The following is a 12,020-nucleotide window of genomic DNA, read 5'->3' on the forward strand; positions in this document are numbered from 1 at the left end:
TGATGCGTTATGCGTTATGCGTTATGCGTTTTGCGTTATGCGTTATGCGTTATGCGTTATGCGTTATGCGTTATGCGTTATACGTTATGCGTTATGCGTTATGCGTTATGCGTTATGCGTTATGCGTTATGCGTTATGCGTTATGCGTTATGCGTTATGCGTTATGCGTTATGGGTTATGAGTTTTGCTTTACGCGTTAAGCGTTATGCGCTATGGGTTATGCGTTATGCGTTATGCGTTATGCGTTATGCGTTATGCGTTATGCGTTATGCGTTATGCGTTATGCGTTATGCGTTATGCGTTATGCGTTATGCGTTATGCGTTATGCGTTATGCGTTATGCGTTATGCGTTATGCGTTATGCGTTATGCGTTATGCGTTATGCGTTATGCGTTATGCGTTATGCGTTATGCGTTATGCGTTATGCGTTATGCGTTATGCGTTATGCGTTATGCGTTATGCGTTATGCGTTATGCGTTATGCGTTATGCGTTATGCGTTATGCGTTATGCGTTATGCGTTATGCGTTATGCGTTATGCGTTATGCGTTATGCGTTATGCGTTATGCGTTATGCGTTATGCGTTATGCGTTATGCGTTATGCGTTATGCGTTATGCGTTATGCGTTATGCGTTATGAGTTTTGCTTTACGCGTTAAGCGTTATGCGCTATGCGTTATGCGTTATGCGTTATGCGTTATGCGTTATGCGTTATGCGTTATGCGTTATGCGTTACGCGTTATGCGTTATGCGTTATGCGTGATGCGTTATGCGTTATGCGTTATGCGTTATGCGTTATGCGTGATGCGTTATGCGTGATGCGTTATGCGTTATGCGTTTTGCGTTATGCGTTATGCGTTATGCGTTATGCGTTATGCGTTATGCGTTATGCGTTATGCGTTATGCGTTATGCGTTATGCGTTATGCGTTATGCGTTATGCGTTATGCGTTATGCGTTATGCGTTATGCGTTATGCGTTATGCGTTATGCGTTATGCGTTATGCGTTATGCGTTATGCGTTATGCGTTATGCGTTATGCGTTATGCGTTATGCGTTATGCGTTATGCGTTATGCGTTATGCGTTATGGGTTATGAGTTTTGCTTTACGCGTTAAGCGTTATGCGCTATGGGTTATGCGTTATGCGTTATGCGTTATGCGTTATGCTTATGCCTTATGCGTTATGCGTTATGCGTAATGCGTTATGCGTTATGCGTTATGCGTGATGCGTTATGCGTGATGCGTTATGCGTTATGCGTTATGCGTTATGCGTTATGCGTTATGCGTTATGCGTTATGCGTTATACGTTATGCGTTATGCGTTATGCGTTATGCGTTATGCGTTATGCGTTATGCGTTATGCGTTATGCGTTATGCGTTATGGGTTATGAGTTTTGCTTTACGCGTTAAGCGTTATGCGCTATGGGTTATGCGTTATGCGTTATGCGTTATGCGTTATGCGCTATGGGTTATGCGTTATGCGTTATGCGTTATGCGTTATGCGTGATGCGTTATGCGTAATGCGTTATGCGTTATGCGTTATGCGTTATGCGTTATGCGTGATGCGTTATGCGTGATGCGTTATGCGTTATGCGTTATGCGTTATGCGTTATGCGTGATGCGTTATGCGTAATGCGTTATGCGTTATGCGTTATGCGTTATGCGTTATGCGTGATGCGTTATGCGTGATGCGTTATGCGTTATGCGTTATGCGTTATGCGTTATGCGTTATGCGTTATGCGTTATGCGTTATGCGTTATACGTTATGCGTTATGCGTTATGCGTTATGCGTTATGCGTTATGCGTTATGCGTTATGCGTTATGCGTTTTGCGTTATGCGTTATGCGTTATGCGTTATGCGTTATGCGTTATGCGTTATGCGTTATGCGTTATGCGTTATGCGTTATGCGTTATGCGTTATGCGTTTTGCGTTATGCGTTATGCGTTATGCGTTATGCGTTATGCGTTATGCGTTATGCGTTATGCGTTATGCGTTATGCGTTATGCGTTATGCGTTATGCGTTATGCGTTATGCGTTATGCGTTATGCGTTATGCGTTATGCGTTATGCGTTATGCGTTATGCGTTATGCGTTATGCGTTATGCGTTATGCGTTATGCGTTATGGGTTATGAGTTTTGGTTTACGCGTTAAGCGTTATGCGCTATGGGTTATGCGTTATGCGTTATGCGTTATGCGCTATGGGTTATGCGTTATGCGTTATGCGTTATGCTTATGCCTTATGCGTTATGCGTTATGCGTAATGCGTTATGCGTTATGCGTTATGCGTGATGCGTTATGCGTGATGCGTTATGCGTTATGCGTTATGCGTTTTGCGTTATGCGTTATGCGTTATGCGTTATGCGTTATGCGTTATGCGTTATGCGTTATACGTTATGCGTTATGCGTTATGCGTTATGCGTTATGCGTTATGCGTTATGCGTTATGCGTTATGCGTTATGCGTTATGCGTTATGCGTTATGGGTTATGAGTTTTGCTTTACGCGTTAAGCGTTATGCGCTATGGGTTATGCGTTATGCGTTATGCGTTATGCGTTATGCGTTATGCGTTATGCGTTATGCGTTATGCGTTATGCGTTATGCGTTATGCGTTATGAGTTTTGCTTTACGCGTTAAGCGTTATGCGCTATGGGTTATGCGCTATGGGTTATGCGTTGTGCGTTATGCGTTATGCGTTATGCGTGATGCGTTATGCGTAATGCGTTATGCGTTATGCGTTATGCGTTATGCGTTATGCGTTATGCGTTATGCGTTATGCGTTTTGCGTTATGCGTTATGCGTTATGCGTTATGCGTTATGCGTTATGCGTTATGCGTTATGCGTTATGCGTTATGCGTTATGCGTTATGCGTTATGCGTTATGCGTTATGCGTTATGCGTTATGCGTTATGCGTTATGCGTTATGCGTTATGCGTTATGCGTTATGCGTTATGCGTTATGCGTTATGCGTTATGCGTTATGCGTTATGCGTTATGCGTTATGCGTTATGCGTTATGCGTTATGCGTTATGCGTTATGCGTTATGCGTTATGCGTTATGCGTTATGCGTTATGCGTTATGCGTTATGCGTTATGCGTTATGCGTTATGCGTTATGCGTTATGCGTTATGCGTTATGCGTTATGAGTTTTGCTTTACGCGTTAAGCGTTATGCGCTATGCGTTATGCGTTATGCGTTATGCGTTATGCGTTATGCGTTATGCGTTATGCGTTACGCGTTATGCGTTATGCGTTATGCGTGATGCGTCATGCGTTATGCGTTATGCGTTATGCGTTATGCGTGATGCGTGATGCGTTATGCGTGATGCGTTATGCGTTATGCGTTTTGCGTTATGCGTTATGCGTTATGCGTTATGCGTTATGCGTTATGCGTTATGCGTTATGCGTTATGCGTTATGCGTTATGCGTTATGCGTTATGCGTTATGCGTTATGCGTTATGCGTTATGCGTTATGCGTTATGCGTTATGCGTTATGCGTTATGCGTTATGCGTTATGCGTTATGCGTTATGCGTTATGCGTTATGCGTTATGCGTTATGCGTTATGCGTTATGCGTTATGGGTTATGAGTTTTGCTTTACGCGTTAAGCGTTATGCGCTATGGGTTATGCGTTATGCGTTATGCGTTATGCGTTATGCGTTATGCGTTATGCGTTATGCGTTATGCGTTATGCGTTATGCGTTATGCGTTATGCGTTATGCGTTATGCGTTATGCGTTATGCGTTATGCTTTATGCGTTATGCGTTATGCGTTATGCGTTATGCGTTATGAGTTTTGCTTTACGCGTTAAGCGTTATGCGCTATGGGTTATGCGTTATGCGTTATGCGTTATGCGTTATGCGTGATGCGTTATGCGTAATGCGTTATGCGTTATGCGTTATGCGTTATGCGTTATGCGTTATGCGTTATGCGTTATGCGTTATGCGTTTTGCGTTATGCGTTATGCGTTATGCGTTATGCGTTATGCGTTATGCGTTATGCGTTATGCGTTATGCGTTATGCGTTATGCGTTATGCGTTATGCGTTATGCGTTATGCGTTATGCGTTATGCGTTATGCGTTATGCGTTATGCGTTATGCGTTATGCGTTATGCGTTATGCGTTATGCGTTATGCGTTATGCGTTATGCGTTATGCGTTATGCGTTATGCGTTATGCGTTATGCGTTATGGGTTATGAGTTTTGCTTTACGCGTTAAGCGTTATGCGCTATGGGTTATGCGTTATGCGTTATGCGTTATGCGTTATGCTTATGCCTTATGCGTTATGCGTTATGCGTAATGCGTTATGCGTTATGCGTTATGCGTGATGCGTTATGCGTGATGCGTTATGCGTTATGCGTTATGCGTTATGCGTTATGCGTTATGCGTTATGCGTTATGCGTTATGCGTTATGCGTTATACGTTATGCGTTATGCGTTATGCGTTATGCGTTATGCGTTATGCGTTATGCGTTATGCGTTATGCGTTATGCGTTATGCGTTATGCGTTATGGGTTATGAGTTTTGCTTTACGCGTTAAGCGTTATGCGCTATGGGTTATGCGTTATGCGTAATGCGTTATGCGTTATGCGTTATGCGTTATGCGTTATGCGTTATGCGTTATGCGTTATGCGTTTTGCGTTATGCGTTATGCGTTATGCGTTATGCGTTATGCGTTATGCGTTATGCGTTATGCGTTATGCGTTATGCGTTATGCGTTATGCGTTATGCGTTATGCGTTATGCGTTATGCGTTATGCGTTATGCGTTATGCGTTATGCGTTATGCGTTATGCGTTATGCGTTATGCGTTATGCGTTATGCGTTATGAGTTTTGCTTTACGCGTTAAGCGTTATGCGCTATGGGTTATGCGCTATGGGTTATGCGTTGTGCGTTATGCGTTATGCGTTATGCGTGATGCGTTATGCGTAATGCGTTATGCGTTATGCGTTATGCGTTATGCGTTATGCGTTATGCGTTATGCGTTATGCGTTTTGCGTTATGCGTTATGCGTTATGCGTTATGCGTTATGCGTTATGCGTTATGCGTTATGCGTTATGCGTTATGCGTTATGCGTTATGCGTTATGCGTTATGCGTTATGCGTTATGCGTTATGCGTTATGCGTTATGCGTTATGCGTTATGGGTTATGCGTTATGCGTTATGCGTTATGCGTTATGCGTTATGCGTTATGCGTTATGCGTTATGCGTTATGCGTTATGCGTTATGCGTTATGCGTTATGCGTTATGCGTTATGCGTTATGCGTTATGCGTTATGCGTTATGCGTTATGCGTTATGCGTTATGCGTTATGCGTTATGCGTTATGCGTTATGCGTTATGCGTTATGCGTTATGCGTTATGCGTTATGCGTTATGCGTTATGCGTTATGCGTTATGCGTTTTGCGTTATGCGTTATGCGTTATGCGTTATGCGTTATGCGTTATGCGTTATGCGTTATGCGTTATGCGTTATGCGTTATGCGTTATGCGTTATGCGTTATGCGTTATGCGTTACGCGTTAAGCGTTATGCGCTATGGGTTATGCGTTATGCGTTATGCGTTATGCGTTATGCGTTATGCGTTATGCGTTATGCGTTATGCGTTATGCGTTATGCGTTATGCGTTATGCGTTATGCGTTATGCGTTATGAGTTTTGCTTTACGCGTTAAGCGTTATGCGCTATGGGTTATGCGCTATGGGTTATGCGTTGTGCGTTATGCGTTATGCGTTATGCGTGATGCGTTATGCGTAATGCGTTATGCGTTATGCGTTATGCGTTATGCGTTATGCGTTATGCGTTATGCGTTATGCGTTTTGCGTTATGCGTTATGCGTTATGCGTTATGCGTTATGCGTTATGCGTTATGCGTTATGCGTTATGCGTTATGCGTTATGCGTTATGCGTTATGCGTTATGCGTTAAGCGTTATGCGTTTTGCGTTATGCGTTATGCGTTATGCGTTATGCGTTATGCGTTATGCGTTATGCGTTATGCGTTATGCGTTATGCGTTATGCGTTATGCGTTATGCGTTATGCGTTATGCGTTATGCGTTATGCGTTATGCGTTATGCGTTATGCGTTATGCGTTATGCGTTATGCGTTATGCGTTATGCGTTATGCGTTATGCGTTATGCGTTATGCGTTATGCGTTATGCGTTATGCGTTATGCGTTATGCGTTATGCGTTATGCGTTATGCGTTATGCGTTATGCGTTATGCGTTATGGGTTATGAGTTTTGCTTTACGCGTTAAGCGTTATGCGCTATGCGTTATGCGTTATGCGTTATGCGTTATGCGTTATGCGTTATGCGTTATGCGTTATGCGTTATGCGTTATGCGTTATGCGTTATGCGTTATGCGTTATGCGTTATGCGTTATGCGTTATGCGTTATGCGTTATGCGTTATGCGTTATGCGTTATGCGTTATGCGTTATGCGTTATGCGTTATGCGTTATGCGTTATGCGTTATGGGTTATGAGTTTTGCTTTACGCGTTAAGCGTTATGCGCTATGGGTTATGCGTTATGCGTTATGCGTTATGCGTTATGCGTTATGCGTTATGCGTTATGCGTTATGCGTTATGCGTTATGCGTTATGCGTTATGCGTTATGCGTTATGCTTTATGCGTTATGCGTTATGCGTTATGCGTTATGCGTTATGAGTTTTGCTTTACGCGTTAAGCGTTATGCGCTATGGGTTATGCGTTATGCGTTATGCGTTATGCGTTATGCGTGATGCGTTATGCGTAATGCGTTATGCGTTATGCGTTATGCGTTATGCGTTATGCGTTATGCGTTATGCGTTATGCGTTTTGCGTTATGCGTTATGCGTTATGCGTTATGCGTTATGCGTTATGCGTTATGCGTTATGCGTTATGCGTTATGCGTTATGCGTTATGCGTTATGCGTTATGCGTTATGCGTTATGCGTTATGCGTTATGCGTTATGCGTTATGCGTTATGCGTTATGCGTTATGCGTTATGCGTTATGCGTAATGCGTTATGCGTTATGCGTTATGCGTTATGCGTTATGCGTTATGCGTTATGCGTTATGCGTTTTGCGTTATGCGTTATGCGTTATGCGTTATGCGTTATGCGTTATGCGTTATGCGTTATGCGTTATGCGTTATGCGTTATGCGTTATGCGTTATGCGTTAAGCGTTATGCGTTTTGCGTTATGCGTTATGCGTTATGCGTTATGCGTTATGCGTTATGCGTTATGCGTTATGCGTTATGCGTTATGCGTTATGCGTTATGCGTTATGCGTTATGCGTTATGCGTTATGCGTTATGCGTTATGCGTTATGCGTTATGCGTTATGCGTTATGCGTTATGCGTTATGCGTTATGCGTTATGCGTTATGCGTTATGCGTTATGCGTTATGCGTTATGCGTTATGCGTTATGCGTTATGCGTTATGCGTTATGCGTTATGCGTTATGGGTTATGAGTTTTGCTTTACGCGTTAAGCGTTATGCGCTATGCGTTATGCGTTATGCGTTATGCGTTATGCGTTATGCGTTATGCGTTATGCGTTACGCGTTATGCGTTATGCGTTATGCGTGATGCGTTATGCGTTATGCGTTATGCGTTATGCGTTATGCGTGATGCGTTATGCGTGATGCGTTATGCGTTATGCGTTTTGCGTTATGCGTTATGCGTTATGCGTTATGCGTTATGCGTTATGCGTTATGCGTTATGCGTTATGCGTTATGCGTTATGCGTTATGCGTTATGCGTTATGCGTTATGCGTTATGCGTTATGCGTTATGCGTTATGCGTTATGCGTTATGCGTTATGCGTTATGCGTTATGCGTTATGCGTTATGCGTTATGCGTTATGCGTTATGCGTTATGCGTTATGCGTTATGCGTTATGCTTTATGCGTTATGCGTTATGCGTTATGCGTTATGCGTTATGAGTTTTGCTTTACGCGTTAAGCGTTATGCGCTATGGGTTATGCGTTATGCGTTATGCGTTATGCGTTATGCGTGATGCGTTATGCGTAATGCGTTATGCGTTATGCGTTATGCGTTATGCGTTATGCGTTATGCGTTATGCGTTATGCGTTATGCGTTTTGCGTTATGCGTTATGCGTTATGCGTTATGCGTTATGCGTTATGCGTTATGCGTTATGCGTTATGCGTTATGCGTTATGCGTTATGCGTTATGCGTTATGCGTTATGCGTTATGCGTTATGCGTTATGCGTTATGCGTTATGCGTTATGCGTTATGCGTTATGCGTTATGCGTTATGCGTTATGCGTTATGCGTTATGCGTTATGCGTTATGCGTTATGCGTTATGCGTTATGCGTTATGCGTTATGCGTTATGCGTTATGGGTTATGAGTTTTGCTTTACGCGTTAAGCGTTATGCGCTATGGGTTATGCGTTATGCGTTATGCGTTATGCGTTATGCTTATGCCTTATGCGTTATGCGTTATGCGTAATGCGTTATGCGTTATGCGTTATGCGTGATGCGTTATGCGTGATGCGTTATGCGTTATGCGTTATGCGTTATGCGTTATGCGTTATGCGTTATGCGTTATGCGTTATGCGTTATGCGTTATACGTTATGCGTTATGCGTTATGCGTTATGCGTTATGCGTTATGCGTTATGCGTTATGCGTTATGCGTTATGCGTTATGCGTTATGGGTTATGAGTTTTGCTTTACGCGTTAAGCGTTATGCGCTATGGGTTATGCGTTATGCGTAATGCGTTATGCGTTATGCGTTATGCGTTATGCGTTATGCGTTATGCGTTATGCGTTATGCGTTATGCGTTTTGCGTTATGCGTTATGCGTTATGCGTTATGCGTTATGCGTTATGCGTTATGCGTTATGCGTTATGCGTTATGCGTTATGCGTTATGCGTTATGCGTTATGCGTTATGCGTTATGCGTTATGCGTTATGCGTGATGCGTTATGCGTGATGCGTTATGCGTTATGCGTTATGCGTTATGCGTTATGCGTTATGCGTTATGCGTTATGCGTTATGCGTTATGCGTTATACGTTATGCGTTATGCGTTATGCGTTATGCGTTATGCGTTATGCGTTATGCGTTATGCGTTATGCGTTATGCGTTATGCGTTATGCGTTATGCGTTATGGGTTATGAGTTTTGCTTTACGCGTTATGCGCTATGGGTTATGCGTTATGCGTTATGCGTTATGCGTTATGCGTTATGCGTTATGCGTTATGCGTTATGCGTTATGCGTTATGCGTTATGCGTTATGCGTTATGCGTTATGAGTTTTGCTTTACGCGTTAAGCGTTATGCGCTATGGGTTATGCGCTATGGGTTATGCGTTGTGCGTTATGCGTTATGCGTTATGCGTGATGCGTTATGCGTAATGCGTTATGCGTTATGCGTTATGCGTTATGCGTTATGCGTTATGCGTTATGCGTTATGCGTTATGCGTTATGCGTTATGCGTTATGCGTTATGCGTTATGCGTTATGCGTTATGCGTTATGCGTTATGCGTTATGCGTTATGCGTTATGCGTTATGCGTTATGCGTTATGCGTTATGCGTTATGCGTTATGCGTTATGCGTTATGGGTTATGCGTTATGCGTTATGCGTTATGCGTTATGCGTTATGCGTTATGCGTTATGCGTTATGCGTTATGCGTTATGCGTTATGCGTTATGCGTTATGCGTTATGCGTTATGCGTTATGCGTTATGCGTTATGCGTTATGCGTTATGCGTTATGCGTTATGCGTTATGCGTTATGCGTTATGCGTTATGCGTTATGCGTTATGCGTTATGCGTTATGCGTTATGCGTTATGCGTTATGCGTTATGCGTTATGCGTTATGCGTTATGCGTTATGCGTTATGCGTTATGCGTTATGCGTTATGCGTTATGCGTTATGCGTTATGCGTTATGCGTTATGGGTTATGAGTTTTGCTTTACGCGTTAAGCGTTATGCGCTATGGGTTATGCGTTATGCGTTATGCGTTATGCGTTATGCGTTATGCGTTATGCGTTATGCGTTATGCGTTATGCGTTATGCGTTATGCGTTATGCGTTATGCGTTATGAGTTTTGCTTTACGCGTTAAGCGTTATGCGCTATGGGTTATGCGTTATGCGTTATGCGTTATGCGTTATGCGTTATGCGTGATGCGTTATGCGTAATGCGTTATGCGTTATGCGTTATGCGTTATGCGTTATGCGTTATGCGTTATGCGTTTTGCGTTATGCGTTATGCGTTATGCGTTATGCGTTATGCGTTATGCGTTATGCGTTATGCGTTATGCGTTATGCGTTATGCGTTATGCGTTATGCGTTATGCGTTATGCGTTACGCGTTAAGCGTTATGCGCTATGGGTTATGCGTTATGCGTTATGCGTTATGCGTTATGCGTTATGCGTTATGCGTTATGCGTTATGCGTTATGCGTTATGCGTTATGCGTTATGCGTTATGCGTTATGAGTTTTGCTTTACGCGTTAAGCGTTATGCGCTATGGGTTATGCGCTATGGGTTATGCGTTGTGCGTTATGCGTTATGCGTTATGCGTGATGCGTTATGCGTAATGCGTTATGCGTTATGCGTTATGCGTTATGCGTTATGCGTTATGCGTTATGCGTTATGCGTTTTGCGTTATGCGTTATGCGTTATGCGTTATGCGTTATGCGTTATGCGTTATGCGTTATGCGTTATGCGTTATGCGTTATGCGTTATGCGTTATGCGTTATGCGTTAAGCGTTATGCGTTTTGCGTTATGCGTTATGCGTTATGCGTTATGCGTTATGCGTTATGCGTTATGCGTTATGCGTTATGCGTTATGCGTTATGCGTTATGCGTTATGCGTTATGCGTTATGCGTTATGCGTTATGCGTTATGCGTTATGCGTTATGCGTTATGCGTTATGCGTTATGCGTTATGCGTTATGCGTTATGCGTTATGCGTTATGCGTTATGCGTTATGCGTTATGCGTTATGCGTTATGCGTTATGCGTTATGCGTTATGCGTTATGGGTTATGAGTTTTGCTTTACGCGTTAAGCGTTATGCGCTATGCGTTATGCGTTATGCGTTATGCGTTATGCGTTATGCGTTACGCGTTATGCGTTATGCGTTATGCGTGATGCGTTATGCGTTATGCGTTATGCGTTATGCGTTATGCGTGATGCGTTATGCGTGATGCGTTATGCGTTATGCGTTTTGCGTTATGCGTTATGCGTTATGCGTTATGCGTTATGCGTTATGCGTTATGCGTTATGCGTTATGCGTTATGAGTTATGCGTTATGCGTTATGCGTTATGCGTTATGCGTTATGCGTTATGCGTTATGCGTTATGCGTTATGCGTTATGCGTTATGCGTTATGCGTTATGCGTTATGCGTTATGCGTTATGCGTTATGCGTTATGCGTTATGCGTTATGCGTTATGCGTTATGGGTTATGAGTTTTGCTTTACGCGTTAAGCGTTATGCGCTATGGGTTATGCGTTATGCGTTATGCGTTATGCGTTATGCGTTATGCGTTATGCGTTATGCGTTATGCGTTATGCGTTATGCGTTATGCGTTATGCGTTATGCGTTATGCGTTATGCGTTATGCGTTATGCGTTATGCTTTATGCGTTATGCGTTATGCGTTATGCGTTATGCGTTATGAGTTTTGCTTTACGCGTTAAGCGTTATGCGCTATGGGTTATGCGTTATGCGTTATGCGTTATGCGTTATGCGTGATGCGTTATGCGTAATGCGTTATGCGTTATGCGTTATGCGTTATGCGTTATGCGTTATGCGTTATGCGTTATGCGTTTTGCGTTATGCGTTATGCGTTATGCGTTATGCGTTATGCGTTATGCGTTATGCGTTATGCGTTATGCGTTATGCGTTATGCGTTATGCGTTATGCGTTATGCGTTATGCGTTATGCGTTATGCGTTATGCGTTATGCGTTATGCGTTATGCGTTATGCGTTATGCGTTATGCGTTATGCGTTATGCGTTATGCGTTATGCGTTATGCGTTATGCGTTATGCGTTATGCGTTATGCGTTATGCGTTATGCGTTATGCGTTATGCGTTATGCGTTATGCGTTATG

This window comes from Lasioglossum baleicum, unplaced genomic scaffold, assembly GCF_051020765.1.
Source record: "Lasioglossum baleicum unplaced genomic scaffold, iyLasBale1 scaffold0035, whole genome shotgun sequence".
Classification (NCBI taxonomy): Eukaryota; Metazoa; Arthropoda; class Insecta; order Hymenoptera; family Halictidae; genus Lasioglossum; species Lasioglossum baleicum.